General features: G+C 35.1%; 1 pseudogene; it reads left to right on the forward strand.

Annotated features, from left to right (window-relative positions):
* Positions 1–13,181: 13,181 nt before the first annotated feature.
* On the forward strand, positions 13,182–13,976 carry LOC125836856 (uncharacterized; annotated as a pseudogene).
* Positions 13,977–20,671: the final 6,695 nt, after the last annotated feature.

Raw genomic sequence — 20,671 nt, forward strand, 5'->3', positions numbered from 1 at the left:
CTTCACTTCTGCTGTTTTTCTTCACTCTGACAAATTTTCGAAAGAAGAAGAAAAAGGTTGTGGGAATTATAAATAAGGTTTGCGAATTTGTGAAGAAAAAAGATTTGTATGTTTGTTATTTTTAACTAACTTCTTTAACATTGTGTACGATTAATTAATAATTCTAAATGGGTAGATTACATTAATTTAATCGAATTTGACTTCTAAATGCAAATTATTTAATGATTTTAGGAATGTCTTATTAGATTTTGTTTGCTACATTGTTTGTAATTGATTTTTAAGGGCGGGTGTAGGTGAGGGGGAAATCATGAGAAATTTTAATAGTTATTAAATTGATAATTGATTAATTAATATTTTAATTATTTTTTAAAGATTTGACATGTTTATGAGTTGATAACCTTCAAAACAAATCGAAAAGATTGATATCTTACTTCCACGTTTTTTCTTTTTGTTTCTTATTTTGATAAAAGGTCAAAATGTCCTTAAATCATGTGAAATTAAATTTTAAAAAAATCCTTAGATAATAGTTTGACTTAAAAATGCTCTTAGCATCACTAGTTTGATAAAAAAAAATATCCCTACCACTAAAAATTTAGTTAAGAAATATACCTATTGGTAATGGTAAAAACATGTCATTAATTACCAAGTTTTAGTAATTATAAGAGGAAATACATAATTACCCCATGGAACTTTGCGGGGGTCCTATTACCCCACGAAACCATCCAAAAGCACAATAAATACATCATTTTTTCAACATCAGTGCTCTCAATCCAAAAGCGTGTGCCACACCTCCAACCCATTTAACAAAGGCCGGATTTTATCCTAACCCATTCATTTTTTAACCCATAACCCAAACCCAAACCCAAAGAAACTTCCAACCCATTTCACTCTCACCTACCCTCGTCTCTTTCTCTTCAACCTATCAAAACCCTAAGAAATTTCATGAGGCAAAGCTAGTTGGTAACATTGCTTGTTGAAATTTGTTGAATATTGGTGGCGGAACGAAGAAGTGAAGGCTCATAGGTTAGTTTATTTTACATTGTAAGTGAATTTTGTAGTGATTAGTTGTTAGTTTATTTATATTGTTTGATGCGTATTTCGTTTGTCGTCGTATTGTTGTTGTGTATATTACTCATCTGTATTATTGGGAAGTTGGTCTGTTGCAGTTGATGTGTATTTCTTTGTTGGGTTGTTGTTGTTGAATATTGTTGTAACTTTCATTGATTCAGTGTTTCTGAGATCTGTTTGTAACTGTGTTTTCAGGATTTCTTACAATGTCATTTGTTCTTATAACTTTAAGATGGTATCATGGGGGAAAAATTGTGTTTGGTCCCCCATCTGATTATGTTGGTGGGTCTGTGACTGAATTCTTGGAAGTAGACACTGATCGAATGTCTTATTTTGAACTGAAAGGCTACATAAAGGACTTAGGATATACAACATATTGTTCCTTTTTTATTAGATCTCCAATCGATGGCTTTTTGTTGAAGTTAAAAGTGATAAGGTTATTTGTGATATTTCCTCTATGTTTAAAAATGGGGATAGAATGGATGTTTATGTCTGTCATGAGGTTAATGAGCCAAAAATTGCTCCATTGGCTTTGGATTATGTCCCCCATGTGATGGACAGTGGTGTAGGTGGGGAATCTTTTACATCTTTTAATGAAATTGAGTCTCATGTTGAACCTTCTAGTCCTCCTTCTGAACATTTCAACCCTTCATCTCAACCTTCTAATCCTCTTGGTGAACCTTCCAACACTTCATCTCAGCCTTCTAATCCTCTTGGTGAACCTTCTAACACTTCTTATCAGCCTTCTAATCCTGCAGCTGAACCTTCCACTCTAAGTGTAGAAAGTTCAGATGATGAATCATATGATGAATTAGATGAGAGATCTAAAGTGTATAGCAGTGAAGAGAGTTTAGATAGTGATGTTCATGAAGAGTATAGGGATTTTAGGGCTTCGAGAAGGCATTTCAACAGGTCAAACATGAGAACTAGAGGCACAACTACAGAACAGATTCATACTACTGAAAAGGGCCTAGATATAGGATATGATGAAACAAATGTTGGCAGTAAGGATAGCTTATTAGGTAAGTTAGGGAGTGATGAAGCTCCTAGCTTTGAATTAGAAGAAGAAACAGGATGGGGAGATGGTGAAGAGGTTGAACAAATTGTTAGAAAGAAGAAAAAAAACAGAGTTATTTTTTATCCAACTTCTGAGAAGATTGTTTGGGAATTAGGTTTGGTGTTTGCAAATGTAAGAGATTTAGGGAAGTTGTAACCAAATATGCAGTTCAAGAAAAAATTAAAATTGAGAAATATGTGAATGAGCCTGGAAGAGTCAGAGTTAGGTGCTGCAAAAAGGGTTGTCCTTGGTTATTGGTTGCAAGTTTGGATAGCCAAACTACAGATTTTGTGGTTAAAAACTACAACCCTATCAATATTTGTGTGTCTTCAACTCATAACTATTTGTGCAATTCAAGGTTTCTAGCTATTAGATACAAGGATAGAATAACTGAGCAGCCAAACATCAGAATTATCAAGTTGCAAGAGCTTATTAGAAAAGAATTGGATATTCAAGTTGGAAAGAGAATAGTGAGAAGAGCTAGAGCTAGAGTGTTAAAAGAGATTATGGGTGATCATATTGCTGAGTATGGTAGAATTTTTTATTACAGAGATGAGATTTTAAGAACAAATCCAGGTAGCACTTGTATTGTTAAAGTTGGAGAAATTGCTGAAACTGGGCATAAAATCTTTGAAGGATTTTATGTGTGCTTTCATGCTTTAAAGAATGCTTTCTTTGGAGGTACTAGGAGATGCATTGGTCTAGATGGATGTTTTCTCAAAGGAGTGTGCAGAGGTCAGTTATTGGTGGCAGTTTGCAAAGATGGAAATAACCAGATATTGCCCATTGCCTGGGCAGTAGTTGAGGTTGAGAATAAATTTACTTGGGCATGGTTTATGACTCTAGTGAAGAATGATCTTCATCTTGGAGAAGGACATGAACTTACCCTGATTACTGATATGCAAAAGGTATGTCCTTGGTTATTAATACACATTCATCTTATATTCTATGTACTTTTTGATTCACCTTAACTCTTTTATATGTTTATTTTCTTTCTTTAATAGGGACTGGAAATTGTTGTGGAAGATTTATTACCATTTGCTGAACACAAGATGTATGCTAGACATGTCCTTGCAAATTGATGCAAAAATTGAAAGGGAATAGAGAGAAGAAATGTTTTTTGGAAGATTGCAAAATCTACATTTGAAGCTGAATTGAGGGACCACATAGATGCAATGAAGAAATTGGGAAGTGACTGCTTGGATGGTCTTTTGTACTACAATGTAGAAATGTGGTGTAAAAAATACTTCAAAGAACATAGCAAATGTGACTCGGTTGATAACATTATGGCAAAGAGCTTCAATTCATGGATATTGTCCGCAAGATACAAGACAATCATTACAATGCTGGAAGAGATTAGGATAAAGATGATGAAAAGAATTGGTCAATTACGAAAGTTCTCAAACACATGGGTCACTGATATTTCTCCCATGGCTTTCAAGATTTTACAACAAAACATTAATAAGTCAATGCAGTGTAACATATCATGAAATGGAGAAAGGGGTTTTGAGGTTGTAGACAAAGGCTTTACACATTGTGTAGACATTGTTAGGCACACTTGTAGTTGCAGAGCTTGGCAGCTTAAGGGCATACCTTGTCCTCATGGTGTTGCTTCCCTACACTACAAGCAATATGAACCAATTCATTATGTGGCCAGCTATTATAACAAGGAAACCTACCTAAGGACATATGAATGTGTTATCCAGCCAATGAACAATATGAATATGTGGCCACCATCTGTTAATCCAACAGTTCAACCACCAGCAGTTAAACAGTTGCTTGGTCTAAAGCTAGAAGGAAAGAGGCAAATGAAACAAAGAGAACTGGTAAGCTTAGCAAATGTGGAGCTGTTATGACTTGTAGCAATTGCCATACAAAGAGCCACAATAAAAGAGGTTGTCCTATTCCTCTAACTGTTCCAACTCAAACTGCAACAACTTCTACTCAACCACAGGTAAATGTATCAATTGTCATTAATATTTAGTTGAATATATACTAATATGTTGTATTATAATAATCAGGCAGATCAAATAATGAAAATGGTAGAGGAAGAGGAAGGGCCAAGGGAAGAGGGATGTCTCAAGGAAGCCAGGAGAACACACAAGCAATGCCTCAAGGAATAGGCAGAGGAAGGGCCAAGGGAAGAGGGATGTCTCAAGTAATCTAGGAGAGTACACAGACAATGCCTCAAGGAAGAGGCAGAGGAAGGGGCGCCAAAGGAAGGGGAATGCCTCAAGGAAGACAAGAAAATGAAAACACAAGCAACGGAAGAGAGATGTCTCACCAAAACCAAGTGAATGAAGGATCGAATAGAGGAAGATGCAGGGGAATAGGTATGCCTCAAAAAAATCATGAGAATGAAGGCACTAGTGGTGGACAATATTCAAGACCTTTTAAAAGGTCAAGGATGGTAGGATTTGGAGTATTGATTGGTGATGATGGTTTTACAACTGTTAATGTAAGTACAACTGTTATTGGTTGGTGATGATGATTTTTCATATACTTTTACTAACCTTTGTGGTTTATTTATACAACCTGGAATGCAAAGTAGTAGAGTTGTTGACATTGGTACAAGAGTTCCAAGGAGGTCTGGTGAAGTTACTGGAGATATTGGCTATCAACCACATTTTGGAGTGAAATGGAAGGGAAAATCAGCCATTACGAGTAATAGACTTCAGCAAATGAGGGGTGAAAAAAGAATTCAAACAAGGTCTGCAGCTACTGCTATTAATGAAAGCCAAAGCAATTCAACTACTAAAAAATAGTTGACGTTGTGGTTTTTTTTTTTTTTTGTGTTTGGTTATTATTGTGTTATTTACACTTTTCTTGATACCAAACTATATTTTGGTGGATTATTGGGTATCAATTGTGTTTTGCCAAGTTTGTTTATGCAACTTTCTTCTTTGTAATATTTAATCAAGTTGTATCAACTTCAAAGTTTCAGTAAGAATGAAATGAAGTTCTCATTTTGTCACAATGATTGTCATTCTGATTATTCTCTTTCGATCAAGTATGAAAGAAAGTTGGCAGAAGAGATTACAATATTCTGTATACTGTTAAATGGTCACAATATCACACAAAATAGATGTATTATATAACCAAATATCAACAAAAATAACAATATATTACACAACCAAATAAGCTTGCCTTAAACCAGAAAAAAGAGTAACTACAACAAACTTCCAATGTATTACACAACCAAACATAAACGAAAACAACAAATAACAACTAAGGCAATTCCAATGGCATACAACTACATTTCCAGCATTTACATTCTTATTAATGCCTAAAATCAGAAAAAACACTGCGACAAACACTATGATAAGCTTCCAATTCAAGATGCTACATTTCATCATCTTCTTCTTCTTGATTAGCTTATCATGACATACTTGATCACCTTTCTTCTCCAACAATTTCATCTTCTCTTTACTTTTATAGAATTGTAATGCTTCTTCCAATTCCTTAATTCTATTCGCCAATCTTGGAATAACAGACTTGGATCGCATATCAATCTCCTCAAGATCCCTCCATCTAAAGTACTTGCATGAATTTTCCTAAAATAGGCCATACACAGTGAATTTATTAAAACATTGAACAAAAACAAAGAGTAAAGAAATATGTATCGAACTTACATGAAAGTGTGGACAGGACCAAAATCTTCAAGCTGTGTTGTCCTCAGACCACGAAGTTTGCAATTGCATCAAGTCTCCATGTTTGCATCGCATTATTAAATGCAACATTGGATCGTTCTCGTCATTACAAATGTGATTCAAGCTTGCATTTGACATCTCTCCCTCAAAACCTAATCACAGATTTCACAGATTTTAAACAAAAAAAAAAAATTAAAATGAAAAATTGCAGCAATCCAACGGTTAACAATGGAGAATTTTGGGGAATATGGTCTATTTAATGAAGAAGCTAATTCAAATTGGGAATGCCACATGGTGGTTTAACATTGATTGGATGCTGTTTTTTTATTCCTTGACGCGGCCAACTTGCGTGACAACACTGATGGGTTTGAAACGGGTCAAAATGATGTATTTATTGTGCTTTTGGATGGTTTCGTGGGGTAATAGGACTCCTGTAAACTTAAGGTGTCTACTTTAAAAAATGGTATAAGTTTCATGGGGTAATTATGTATTTCCTCTAATTATAAAGTACTTAGAAGGCACGTTGAGAAAGTAACCTGCAACACCAAACATGGATACTAACATAGCTGCACTCATCATCATTTTTGCCTACATTTAAAGCAATCACAAATATTTGTGTTCAAGTTTTTGGACTGAACTTTCTTCAATTTTGAAACATCACGTTTCTTTCTTTTTGAACTATCAAAAAATGCAGGCTGAAATTGTATTTCACATATATGAGGTGTTCTATAATCTCTTGTTCATGATAAATTTCTATAAGAATTTTAGGCGTCATTGTAACACCCCGACTTTTCAAAACGTCTAAATTAACTCGTATATTCGTGGAAAGACAAGGAGGGTGAGTAATAAATTAAGAATGATGTGGTGTGTCCTATTTTAAGTGTTCAAGTGTTGCATCTCAAGTTAGGTAAGTGGCAAAATAAAAGTTGGCGGAAGTTATCGTAATTTCCTTCTTAAAGATTTCTCTGAAATTTGGGTCAAATGTCTTGGAGGTTTTCTCCCAATCTATAAAGAGTTATGGGTCCCACAAACTATTGAATCGAAGGTCTACGAGTCTAGTTTCCAACGCATCAAACCGTTCATTCATACGACTTCAGAATAGAGAGATATTCGCATTTTCGTGGGACTGCGCAAGCATGCACGTGAGGTGGGGCCCTAGGTCGGTGGAAAGTGTATATATCTTCTTCTTCGAGTTTTTTCTTCATTTTAAGCTAAATATACAGAGAAAACATAGAAACCCATTTTTAGGATCAAGTGAAATATAGATTTTCTCGACGTAAGTCCTTGACGAAAGTTGTTCTACGCGTTGGGCTCATCATCGTGGTATAATTTGTTTTATCGATTGCATAGCATATCACATTTTAGAGTTGGGACAGCAGGGGTTTGAATATATTTGAAGGTTTTGAGGTGAATTACGAACCTAAGATCGAGGTAAGACCCTTCTTTCATCGACTCTAGCTTTTATAAGCAGCAAATAGCAATTTGCGACGGAAATACATATCTTTTATTGTATTGTCATGGTATTTTTTTATTTTATGTGTTGATTATGGTCCTACCTTGTTGTGGTATCGAGGGAGTTATGAGTTAAAGTCTTTAGGCCACGTGAAGTTAGCGAAAAAGGTATGTTAAGGCTATTCTCTTCCTATGGCATGTTTCCTTAAAGCTTAGGAGCAATGTAATTGAGTTGTTATCGTTGTTATACTTATAGCCATTATTGTTGATTGCTGGCTGCTCGAGTGCGTATAATCCTCTCTTATCGGGATTCTTATTCAGTAATAACATTCGTATGTAGGACACGACTTAGAGGCTATTTGTATAGGTTGCCTATAACTAAATTGCTCACTTTTAGCTGTTGGATTGTTATTGTTGCCTTTGGGCTATTGTTGTTAGCTGCAGGAATGTGATCTATGCCTAGCAGGGTTATGTTCTGCCTACAGGGCTATATGGATGCCTAAAAGGGCTATGAGTTGCCTACGGGGCTATATTGATGCCTAGAAGGGCTATGAGTTGCCTACAAGGATATATATTGACGCTTAAGAAGGTTTTGTGCTTCCTACAGGGCCATGTTGTTGCCTAAGAGGGCTATGAGTTGTCTATAAGCTATGTTGTTGCCTAAGAGGGCTATGTTGTTGCCTAAGAGGGCTATGTGACTGTCTGCGGGGCTAGGGGACTACCGATAGGGATATACAGGCTGATTGGCACCTTCCGAGCTTATGGGGGCCTGAGTAGGTGGTCTTATGTGCTGTTTGTACCTACCGAGCTTATGGGGGCTTGGTTAGGTTGTTGTTTTTATTATTTTTGATAAATTTAGATTTAGAAGCAGGTTAGTACAATTATCTTATCCTTAATTTATTTATCAGATTATTCCAGTATATCAGGATACCTCATCATAGTCTATTGCCATTCATACTCTGTACATTATTTTGTACTGACGCCCCATTGCCTTGGGGGCGCTGCATTCATGCATGCAGGTCCTGACAGATGACCGAGTAGACCTCCATATCAGCAGGATTGACTTTTATCCGATTGGTCAGCCCCTTTCCTCCGGAGCTGCCAGAGTTGGGAGGTTTGTTACCTTTTATTATATATATTCTCATGGGTAGGCTGGGGCCCTGTCCCACCAATTTTTACTACTCTTAGAGGCTTGCAGACTAGTGTGTGGGGTTTATAGCTACGTTATGGCCATGCTGGCCTATGTTGTTGGTTTGCTGAAGCTTGTGAGCTGTTTGATGTATTGTACTGATATTTACCTGTTTTTAGTTTTGGTATAGATATCATGGTAGCCTCGACGGCCCAATCAGGACTTCTGTGCTAGTTGGATATTTCTTTATATGAACTCTTGGGAGTAGCTGGTTCTTTTGTAGATCTGTTGACAGGGACCTTGCCGGCCGAGGGCTTAGTTTTAAGCCGAGATATACTTGTTTGTTTTCTTAATTGCATGTGACTGCCATGCGCTAATAGCAAATGGTTCTGCAGGGTCGGCTCGGGCCTGAGTTTTGGCTTTAGGAGTCAGTTGCGCCCTTTGAGTTTGGGGCGTGACAGTCATCCATTCGAATCTAAATAATGTTGGTTCACGCATTCGCTATAGTTGACACATATTCAGCCATTTCTCTGAATGGTGACTTCAGCCTCTTAAGCATCAATTTCCACCACCATGTTTTTTCTTGAGTTAGTAACTGCAATCTACTCCAATCGTTTAATGTTGAAGATATTATACTCTTTCAAATTTGCCTCCAACTTCAAATTCCACAAGTGCTAAATTTTTTGATAAGGAAAAAAACCATTACCATATTTATAAACAAAAATTCTTGGAGATATAGCTTAATTAGGCGCTTGTTTAGTATCCACAATATTTTACTCTTTAGAATAATATTAGTAAGATGGAGAGAAAATCTGATAAGCTCAATTAAACAAAAAAAAGATACTATATATAATAAGATCACAAAGTCAAGAAGAATTAACATGAAGACAGTAAGTTTGGACTTTAAACGGGTTGTTCATCTTTTTTTTCTAAGGCCCAGCTTTCTCATCATCCTCGAATACTTAATTAGCTCAAGAAGTAAAAGAAGGAATCTATGGCCACTATAGAGTAACTTAATAACTATTCTTTGATCAGACTAACCTAAAGCACTTAATTAGTACCTCATTTCTAAGATAAATGACCAAGAGATTGACATAAAGAGTCTCTTACTAAAAACACAACAAATCGAGAAGAAAAGAGGGAAGGGTATTAACCAATCCATGTTTATCAAGATAGATCAACAATAGAAAAGATCATTAATCTCAACGATTTCTATTGAAGTTACCAACATTTCAAATCTCATTAAATTTCTGAGTAATCAATATACTTTCAAGGCTTAAATACATATTTATGTGACAATAAATATGAGGAAAATTATGACTTTTTATGAATTGTGTTTGTGTAGATATTGATATGAATGTGGAGAAGTGTTTAGAAGTAATTGAATGATTTTGATGGCATGATGTGTGAATTGAGAAGAACTAAAACACAATGTCTCTCTCAAACCTCCCTTACAATGTGAGGATCGTGAGAGCTAAAGGTTAATTCGACAGGACATACGCCTTGTCAGGGGTAACACGAGATAGGATCTAGACAAGATATGAAACTTATTTGGACATGATTACACTTACACTTTAAGAGTAAAATCTTATTTTCAGGCTCAATCACTATCCTCCATGTCCTGATATTCAAGAATTCAATGCCGAAAAATTGACTAGATCCACAAATCATATCAATATTAAGATCCAACAACACTTCTGGCCTTCAAATTTTATTCAAAAATGGCCATTGAATTTCCATGCCACGTGATCATTTTCATTGTAGATAAAATCAAGATAATTAATGTGATGAAATATTCCCTATCTTTCATGACTAATATATTTATCTTAGCTTAGCGTGCTAGCCGTTGCTTCATTTCGTATTTAATATGTCTTACTTAAACTGTTGCTATAGTATTAAGTTATTATGTTTATTTTGCATACATTTATTCTTTGTCGTTGTCGTCCTCGTCATCGTTATCATCATGATGTCAAAAATGCCTCTCAGAATCTTCATCTGCATAATCCACTTTCCTGCCAGTTGAATGGATGAGGAGAGGAAAAGGAAATTAGAATGTATTTTTAGAATGTACATTTTGATAAAGAAAACACTTTTATAAACTCAGGGAAAAATCTATTTTTATAAACTCAAGGAAGGTCCAACTACTTTGCTAGAATCCAAAAATATACAAAATTCTCTCGTAATAAGATACTACAAGACATTTATAAAGTACTTGTTACTATTAGGCATTTGATTTGAAAGTAAGATTAAGTTATTTCCAAAAAGCTTCTTTACCAACAAGTCATGAAGAATTTGACCATATTTTGGATTCAAATAAGTAAATGACTGAATAATAGACTATTTTCCATAGCTTCAAAACTTCCCGTCAGTCCAGTATTTTAGATGGCGAAAGGCGATAAAAGGTGACAAGAGTCTGCCTCACCACAAGCTCGCTGCTCGCCTTTATGAAGTACGACCCAATTAATACCAAAAAATTAAAATATTTAATTGCATAATCAAATAATCAAAATCTCAATAACAAAAACATATGAGCAAATATTTCAATCCAAAAACTGAAAATAGATACTATCTACGTAGAACTTGAACGAGAAAAAAATAGAACAAAAATCAAAACAGTGAAAAAAATAAGGGTAGAAGTGACCTTCAAGTCTGAAGAAGAAAAAATAAAAAAAATAAAGGAAGAAGAAAGAACAATGTATTGGTTGGACTTTGGAGTCACCGGAAAAATTCTAGCTGGTCTCTCGAGGAGTCTAGTCGAAAACCTAAAATTACCTTTTAACTTTTAAAACCTTAAATTGGTCACTTTTTTTTAAAAGAAAGTACAAAAGGTGATGCCTTTCTCGCCATGGCATCGCCTTTTGAAGATCGGCTCTCCATAAAGCTAAAAAGCGATGAAGGGTCGCCTCAGCTTCTCGCCATTGGCAATGAGGTGATCGCCTTTCACAACATTGCGCCAGCCAAACTATAAAATAAATCTAAAAAAACTGTAACTTTGGCTTTTTCCAAACGTACTTCTGAAGCTGTTGTATCATCATAAATCATTTATCTACCACCATACTTCCATAAGTGCTTAACTATTTCATGGTTCTTTTTCATCATTGAGAACCGTAAGACTTTAGAAATATATATTGAGTTGCGACTGTCACGTTAGAACACTTTTTATAAAGGACATACTGAGTTGCCAATTTTGAACATGCTCTTTTGCTACTGTTCTACTTTCAAGTTGTCCTTAACTTGGTTACATAGTGGATAGGTTTGCTAAAGCCAATTCATTAAAAGTGAAGGTACATGTGTCCCTACACTTGCGGATTATGTCCTCGGAAAACAAAATTATTTTTTAGTTTTTGTGTTCTTGATCTTTATGGCGATAAACAAAAACCCATCTTTATGCTCTTACAGAATTGACGCTTAATCTTTACTCAATTTGAAACCCTTTTGTTCTATACAAGAGATTTGAGAGTTTTGTTCGACTATTGAAGATTAGACACACTACAAGAGATTGGAGGTGAAACTTTCAAAAATTTGAAGGACGTCTGCAGATTTGCTTAAAAACGGTCAAAAAACTTTGAAAAAGAAGAATTTTTTTGTGATTGAGGTAATTTTGTCATACACTGATATAGTTTATCTTATATTTGATGAATTTATTGTTTTTCTTTTTGTTAAAAAATGACATTTTAGTTTTTGTTTTTTTCCCCTTTTTATGAGAATAAGAAATTATATGTACTTGAAACTATTTGAGTGATGATATTCAATTTCCTCAACAGTTGCGACTCTTATAGAAAAGCTTATATTTTAATTGATATGATTGAAAATGTTCGTGGTGAAGCATTTGAGGAAAGTTTCTAAGTTATGTTGTACTTGAGTTTGATTTGCTTTGTTAGTTTGGTTCATTATTTTAAAAATAATTACTTCTGTATAGGTATTTCTTTTATGGCTGCTAATAATGCATACCAATTGGATCCCGGTCCACTTGATTCTTGTGTATTAACTGAACAACTCACTCATAGGTCACGAGATATATTGATAGGAAATGATAATATGATTTTGAACCCAAGGAAATGTGATGGGAAGTTTTGGGACCTAGTAAATGAACATCCCATCCATCCACGAGTCCTAGATATGATTAAATTATCTGGATTATGTGGTGTTTATAGATCTCATAGGCCTGTTATAGATCGTAGTTTAATCACTGCACTAGTTGAAAGATGGCGTCCTGAGACTCATACATTCCACTTTAGGACGGGTGAGGCTACGATCACCTTATATGACGTGGAGATATTGTATGGCTTACCCGTGAAAGGTAATCCGGTAGTTGGGTATGAGCCACAGAGGTCCGTAGTGGATTGGCAAAATATTTGACGTATTACTCGTTTTATCATTGGTAATCCTATTTTGAGTCCTCAACAACAACAAGGTTACGTGCCTAATGCGACGGCATACGAAACAGTGGTAAGTTTGATAACTTAATTTTTCTTTACTTTAACTTGTCCAGTTAGCATATTGAATTAGTAGAATCTGGTTCATTAGCATTCTATCAAAGTTTGTACTTCATATTTGTGGATTTGTGGATATGATTTATCCAGTTAGCATATATATCAAAGTTTTCCTCATCTGTTCTACTTGTACTTCATATTTGTGATTTGTGGATATGATTTCATTCTCTCCATAGTGTCCTAATTTACTGGTCTGCCACATTTTTTATGAAAATTGACTCAACATGTTAAAATCCTGATACCCTCATTAATTTTGCGTGGTTTACAAACTTGGTCAACTTGGCCTCCATGTTTCTTAATCTTTTCAATATATGATTCCCCCATAGAATTAATTTATTTTGGACAGGCACGTCATATTCATTTGATGGTTAATAAAGCAATATCACTCGGTGATAACCCATCAATAGAGGAATTTTACGGGTTTCGTGCAATGGTGCGGGATGAAGGATCTAATTGTTTGGCATATGTGCAAGAGGCAGATAGGATTCATGTGCAAGACAATTATAGAAGAGACGAGCTAATGTCTGACCATTTGCATCCCCCTATTCGTCGACGAGGAAAATGTGGTGTTGCGGGTAGGAAGGTACGTGCTGTTGAGAGAGATTGAGCGCCTATAGAAATGGGTGAAGATGATTAAGCCACATAAGATTTCCGAGCACCCTCGAATTATAAACCAACAAACACTGAGATTGTGCCATACATGACACCACAGACTCCACAAATATCAAGGGATCCAAGTCTTTCATCACTTGAAAATGTATTTGGTAGTAATCAACCTCAACATTTTGACAACGCCCCAAACTTTTCCTCATCACCTGTAAAAGGTAATGAGTTGAATGATTCTAATAATGAAGTGGATAGTGATGAGTTGGAGGATGCAAATCAAGGTGCAAGCCAAGGTGGTGAACCATCGGTGAAGAAAAAACGTATAATTTTTCCTAAGCTTTGTGGAACTGGTACTTTAAAATCTTCACATTATTCTTTGACATAAGTGTTCCTTTTTAGTTGAATAATTGAAAATTTGTTTTTACTTTTTAGGGAGTCATCATCTTAATCAGCACGGCCAAAAGAAAAAAACAAAAGATAACAAAGTTTCTGTGTTAACAAAGAAAAAAGGCAAAGGATGAATCATGTGGTTCCAAGTATGCTTATAATTCTTAGTCTTTCAATTGTCACATCCGTATTGGATTCTTCATAAACTCTTTCTAAATGGATTGACCTTTGGAGGTCATGTAAGTGAATGGACTTTAAATGGATTTTATGTTGAACAATTGACCTGCTATATGTTATGTTTATATCTATTGGCCTTTTGTATCCAGCACGTTAGGACTGATGTGGTACAATTTTCTCCATAAATGGGACTGAAACATATAGTTAATACAGTATTGAAGTTACACCAGTTAAAGCTCTAATCAACATGGTAAAAAAAAGGTTTGTTATGATACATTACTTTAATCTCATAATGGTGATGGCTGAAAGGTTTTTCTTTCATTAGCTTCAATTTTTAACAGTTTGAAATTCCTATTGCAAATTGGATATAGGAAGAAAAAGAAGATAACTTGGAGCTCATTTTTCATTTTGAACCTTTCGGTCCACAATTCATCTTGTTCCAGAAGTTGTTGCACTTTTTGAGACCTACGAGTGTATCGTTCAATAGTTTGCTCTAATGAAAGTCGTACCATAGCAGTGACTGGCAAGCCTCGTGCTTTTTTCAACACTCCATTGAACGACTCTGAAAGATTTGTTGTCAACACTCCCCATCTTTTTCCACCATCATGGCTAACAGTCCATTTGTCAAAGGGGATTTCCATGAGATATTCATATGCTTCTTCATTTTCTTCTCTAATTTGCCAAATCAAGGATTCAAATTTTCTTACTTTATGGTCTGAATCAGCCCTCCACATCAGCCTACTAAGATCCTTGTTTGGAAATCGAGATTGAAAGTTGCTCTTAAGATGTCTTATACAATATCGATGGAAGACTCGAGGCTCCTGAAATCGGCGCAACTCCTGTAAACTAGTCAAAATTCCTTTTGCCCTATCAAATATTACACAAATATCTTCTCTATCTTTTATCACATGTGCACTCAAATTCCTAAAAAACCATTTACATGCCTCTTTCGATTCTTTGTCTACAATAGCAAATGCTAGAGGAAGAATATGTCACGACCCGAGCCTACACCCTGGACGTGGCCGGCACTCGAAGACCATTGCTGGTCCCCAAGCGAACCCTCATCCTGGCTGACTACAAGCGGAAAACTGATTCAAGCATACAAAGCTTAAAAATTGAATAAAATTTCATGAAACTTAAATAAATAGCTTTAACTCAAAAGAAAACTCTGAATAATAAAATATATTCAACTCGCCCTAAAATTGGCAACTTAAGTCTTTGAAATATTTAATAAAATAAATAAATATTACAGACTTCTCAACTATACCGACTATCTATGAAGCCTCTAACTGATAAAGATGGAAGTCGGGACAAGACCCACGACATCCTGACTAAACTGAAAGGTAAATGAAATCCTCCGAAAGCAAAGAGGCTCACGATAGCTAACTCGAACTCTCGGATGTATCAACGAAGCTCCTGTTGATGATCCTGAATACTTGTGTCTGCATCATGAGAAGATGCAGGCCAAATGGCTCAGTACGTGGAATGTACGAGCATGTAAGGGGAATTCTAAAACATAAATATAAGCTTGAAACTTGATAAAAAGGGAACATACTTACCTCTTCTCAAACTTACTCAACTCAAGGAATACTCAAGGATATTCAAAATTACTCAAACTTACTCAACTCAGAAGTACTCAAGGATAAAATACTCAACTCAGAGATAAGAAACTCAACTCAAAGATATGATATTCGACTTTGGATACTCAACTCAGAGATAAGAAACTTAACTCAAAGATATGATATTCGACTTTGGATACTCAACTCAATATGACTGAACTCATTTAAATATAAAGCTATTTAAAACAAGTGCAATATAAAGAAACAAACTGTTTAAAAACATATTGTCAACTCTGTGTGTATGCAAGGATACAACATAACTCTGAAATGTATGTAAAAATACAAATAACTATGTATATAAGAATACAATAACTTCTGTGGGAGTTTCTCTAACCGACAACCATCACATAAGAGCTATAGTGATGATACAACGATCTACCTCACGCTGCCAGCGCATCCTATACCCGGCTAGAGGTATAGGACCTTAACTACTAAGTGGATCCACTAGTCTATTGTGAAAAAGGTTCATCTAAAAAGTATGACCCTTTTCTACCCATGGTGGCTACATGGTTTATGGGGGCTGTGGGTTGTTTGTACTCTCCCCCATAACGGTGCTCAATACTACTCCCAAAATATACTAGCTCTTATGTTTAAAAAGCATACTTCTTCTGTGATTTGAGATTAGTGCTTAAAACTTAGCCCAAAGGCTATCTTGGAAATCTCAATTTCCTCTCTGCTTTATTTAGAAAGCAGTTTCTCTTTTCTGAAAACTAGCCCGAAAGCTCTTTGGAAATCTCAGTTTCCGTTCTTATTTAAATGTGAAAACATTTTAAATATCTTTGGGAATACTTAGTCCCCATATAATTCTTTGAAGAACAAAACTTCAACTTTACTCTTTCTCAACTCAGTGCTCAAGTCTTTAAAACAAGTTTTGAAACAATTTGTAAAAAGACTTCTTAAAATAGGGTTCATGCCGAATTATGGACATGAACGACTCAATTCGAGGTTTTCAATAACTATGCATAGAACTCAATACTTGGAACTCAACAACTCTCGAACTCAAGGAGTCAATGATACTTCTCATCTCAAGAATGCTCGACTCGGAGGGTCATGCGGAATTATGTGCATGAACTACTTAACTCAAGGACTCAATGATACCTCTCATCTCAAGATTGTTCGACTTTTAATATTCATGTGGAATTATAGGATGACTAATTCAATTCAAGGACTTCATGGGTAATATGTAATAGTCACATGATTAGAAATGAATCTCAAAGAGGGATTAGGAACTCAACACTTAAAGGCTTAGAACTTGAAGATACCATTTCTCTGAAAGATGCTCAACTTACGAAGTTCATGCTGAATTATAGGCATGGAACAACTCGACTTGAAGGTCTACATAACTACATGGAACTCATGTATACGACCCTTCTCATTCTCTTACTTACTTCCTTAAAATTTAGTTCAAATCAATAGTTGATCTCAAAGGATTCATAATTGAACTCAAAACTTTCTGGAACTCTACTCTTAACTCTCTCTTGAATGTGAATTATGAATTCAAGAGTTATGATTCATGCTATGAAAGATCTCATGATGACAAAGTAGACTCATGAATACATTCTCCTCACTCTCATACTCACTTGCTCGAGTCTTGAAACAAGTTATTTAAATTTTCAGAAGACTCCTCAAAAAGACTCAAAGGAACTTTGTTAGAATGTTCGAAGGAATTCTCAAAACTTAACTCTCAACTTTACCTTGAATTTGAATTATGAATTCAAGGTTATGATTCGTGATCATGGATGATTTCTAGCTGTTTAGAAGTCATTTAGAGTAGTTAGAATCAATGGAAAGTGTTAGGACACTTAGAATAACTTAAATAGGCTAAACGACGAAAAACTGGTGAAAAACGCCGATCCTGGTGCGTTTCCTGGCGCGCTGCGCCAGGCCCCAATTTACTGGGGTTCATTTCTGGTGCACTGCTGGCGCGTCGCCCCAGCCTTCCTGGCGCAACGGGGGCGCGTCGCGCCAGCATTGCCCCAGGCAAAACTGACGAAGTTTTCCTCTCGTTTTCTGACCTTAAATCGCTTTTAATCGATTTCTTTTCTCAAGTTTTCCTTAGATTCAATTACCCAACCTATGTACACACTAATACACTCAAAAAAATCACTTTCATCTCAAGAAATCATCAAAACCCCAACACAATAAGATTTAGAATGAACCTCAAGAACACATATCAAGAACTTAAATCCTTCAACTTTTTGAGAATGAAACTTCGTTGAAAATAATATGTTTGGCGTGTGGGTGAACAAACCCAACACTATGGAAGCTTACATACCTCTTAGGGGTTAAACCCATGGTGAAATTCCGCAATAAGACGCAAGAATCTCGACGAACACTTGATCCTCTCCTCTTTTCTCTTCTTTTCTCTTCTTGAACACTCAACTAAAACCCTAGGCGTAAACTAGGATTATAAAACCGAACCTAATCAGATTAGACCCCTAAAATATTACTAAAACGAATTAAATCTGATTGGGTAAGGAATAGATCAAAATACCCCTCTAATCCGGTTTTGACTTTCCTTATCTAGACAGCCCAACTTCGAATGGACATATCTCCCTCATACGCTAACGAAACTGAGCAAACTTGGTGGCGTTGGAAAGAAAATTCAAAGGTCTTTCCTACGGTATCTGGTATCACACCTAAATCATCCTGATCTAGGAGTTATGGTTGCTTGAAGTCGACCCAAAACTCATACTTAGCTTAACTTGCAAAATTTCAGATTTTGCTATTTCCAATTAAATTCTTTTTCGAACTCAAGATGCTACATCTAGTGAACTTAACACTTAAGAAATTTTAATTCCTCGGTAAAATCCTACTCACAATGAAGGATGGTTCAAGTCTTAGCTCAAAAAACTTCTGGGGTGTTACAGAATATTATCATTTTCATCAATTCCAACAACAATCAATAATTTGATCTCATATTTTCCATACATATGAGTTCCATCTACTGAAACAACAGGGCAACATGTTCGAAATCCATCAATGCATGACTTGAAAGCCCAAAACACAAATTTAAAAGTTTTTACCTCTAATGAACTCATAGACTCTTCGTGTTTCCATTCCACAACTGTTCCATGGTTAAAGTGTTGAAAAGCTGCAAAAAATTGGGCAGGTCACTAAATGATTTCTTAAACTCACCATACACAATTCAAATGCGCATTGACGTCCAAGCCACACTTTTATGTATGTTATTTGATGACCAAAATTTTCTTGAACCTTGGAAATGACATCTACTACCAAAACCTTGGAATTTTTTTGAATTTGATTTAGAATCAAAGATGCAATTAAATTGGTATTTAGGTTGGCATGACCTCTAGAAAGCCCCTCAGTCTCACATCTATGATTTAAATATTTTTCCCTATTTTCCAAAAGTTATCTCCAACTTTTCGTCCTCAGAGAAACCACAAGCAACCCAATAAAGTATGAAAATTGCATCTTACAACCCATAAACTCTTGTTTGATGTCACCACCTTGAACTCTTTATTTTTTTTCAAACTCCAAATTGTCACACAACTCATTTAATTTTTCTTTACTACTAAAAATATACCTTTTTTCAAATCTTTTGTGGCATCTTCAGACAAGACCAAACAATACTCCATCTCAGATTCACATGCAGACATGCAAATGTCTTCCTCATTATCTAATGTTCTAAAATAGGGTACGTCATGATTTTGCACTTCAGACACATCTCGTTCAAATTGATTAGGAAGATTTATACCAATGTCATTTTGAGAAAAATCTCTAGCATCATTGATATCTTCATCAGATTCACTTTCACCATCATCTTTTGAAGGTTCATCTTCCTCCGAACTTTCTTCACTAATTTCAGCATTTACATCACTATATGGATCAACGTTGGTCTCATTTTCTCTGTGGAAAAAGAATTTAATTAAATTCTAGAAAAATTATGAGACATAGAAGGTTGTTTTAAAATCAGTAATTTATACTCTAAAAGGTTATTTCTTAAACAAAATTAAGGTAATTAATCACAAAAAATATCACTATCTATCTATGTATGTATATTTATGATGTGTAAAATTATGTTATCAACTAATTATATTAAAATTCAGTAAAACATAAATTTGTTGTTTTACCTGTCCTCATATTCCCTCGGGCTATTGTCAACATGTCTTTGGCTACTTGAACCTTCGCCAAATGATCGTTGGTCACGCATTAACAATTGTTGGAATGGTGATTGAGCAATCGGTTTTGCATAATGAGGTTAACTAACTGTGGAAAATCCATGATTTTGAGCCAATAAATTCATGTGATAACCATGCTGACCACTAATTTGAAATATATCATTTTGATATGTTGATTTGGTCTTTACATATATTTTCAAAACATTTATGTCAATCTTATCCGCAAAGTTTTGAGGTTTAAAAAAAATTGTAGAAAAGATTGATCATCCTCAATTTTAAATTCAATGAACCTTGTATGGTTACCTTGAATCGAACAAGGATATTTTCCCGAAATATCCATTTGAATATTTTCACTAATTGTACCCATTTTCTCATGCAATAATTCAACCAATTCAACATACTTTAGTGAAGTATACATGCTAATAATCATTCTAGCACATTCAGTATACCTGAATCCGTTCAATTCAGTAATTATTTCGCCACCCCAATACAAAGCAACCATCACATTATGTTCAAAATTCGCCATTTTTATTCCTACACATAAAAATTAGTCATCTATTTAATTAATAAATTAGAAAAATAATTTGAAAGCTATGGTAAAATAATAACATAATATGATATATTGACTTGACTTATTTAATTCATACCTTTGTGAATATTGTTTCAAAATTGGGCTACACAAACAAAAGCTTGACTGAATATTGTTGGAATGTGTAGAACATTTGTTACAACAAGGTTTATTTTATAACCATATGTGGTCAGGTTAAAAAATGAAAAAATTGACTTTAACAGAGTGTCGTAATTGATAGTCACGATTTAATGTAAAAACGTGATCAACAGTAGCGTTTTATGATCTGTAAGATTCCAACATAGCAAGATTTGATTCTTAAT

Source organism: Solanum verrucosum, unplaced genomic scaffold, assembly GCF_900185275.1.
Source record: "Solanum verrucosum unplaced genomic scaffold, falcon-dt-bn FXZP01000141.1, whole genome shotgun sequence".
NCBI lineage: Eukaryota > Viridiplantae > Streptophyta > Magnoliopsida > Solanales > Solanaceae > Solanum > Solanum verrucosum.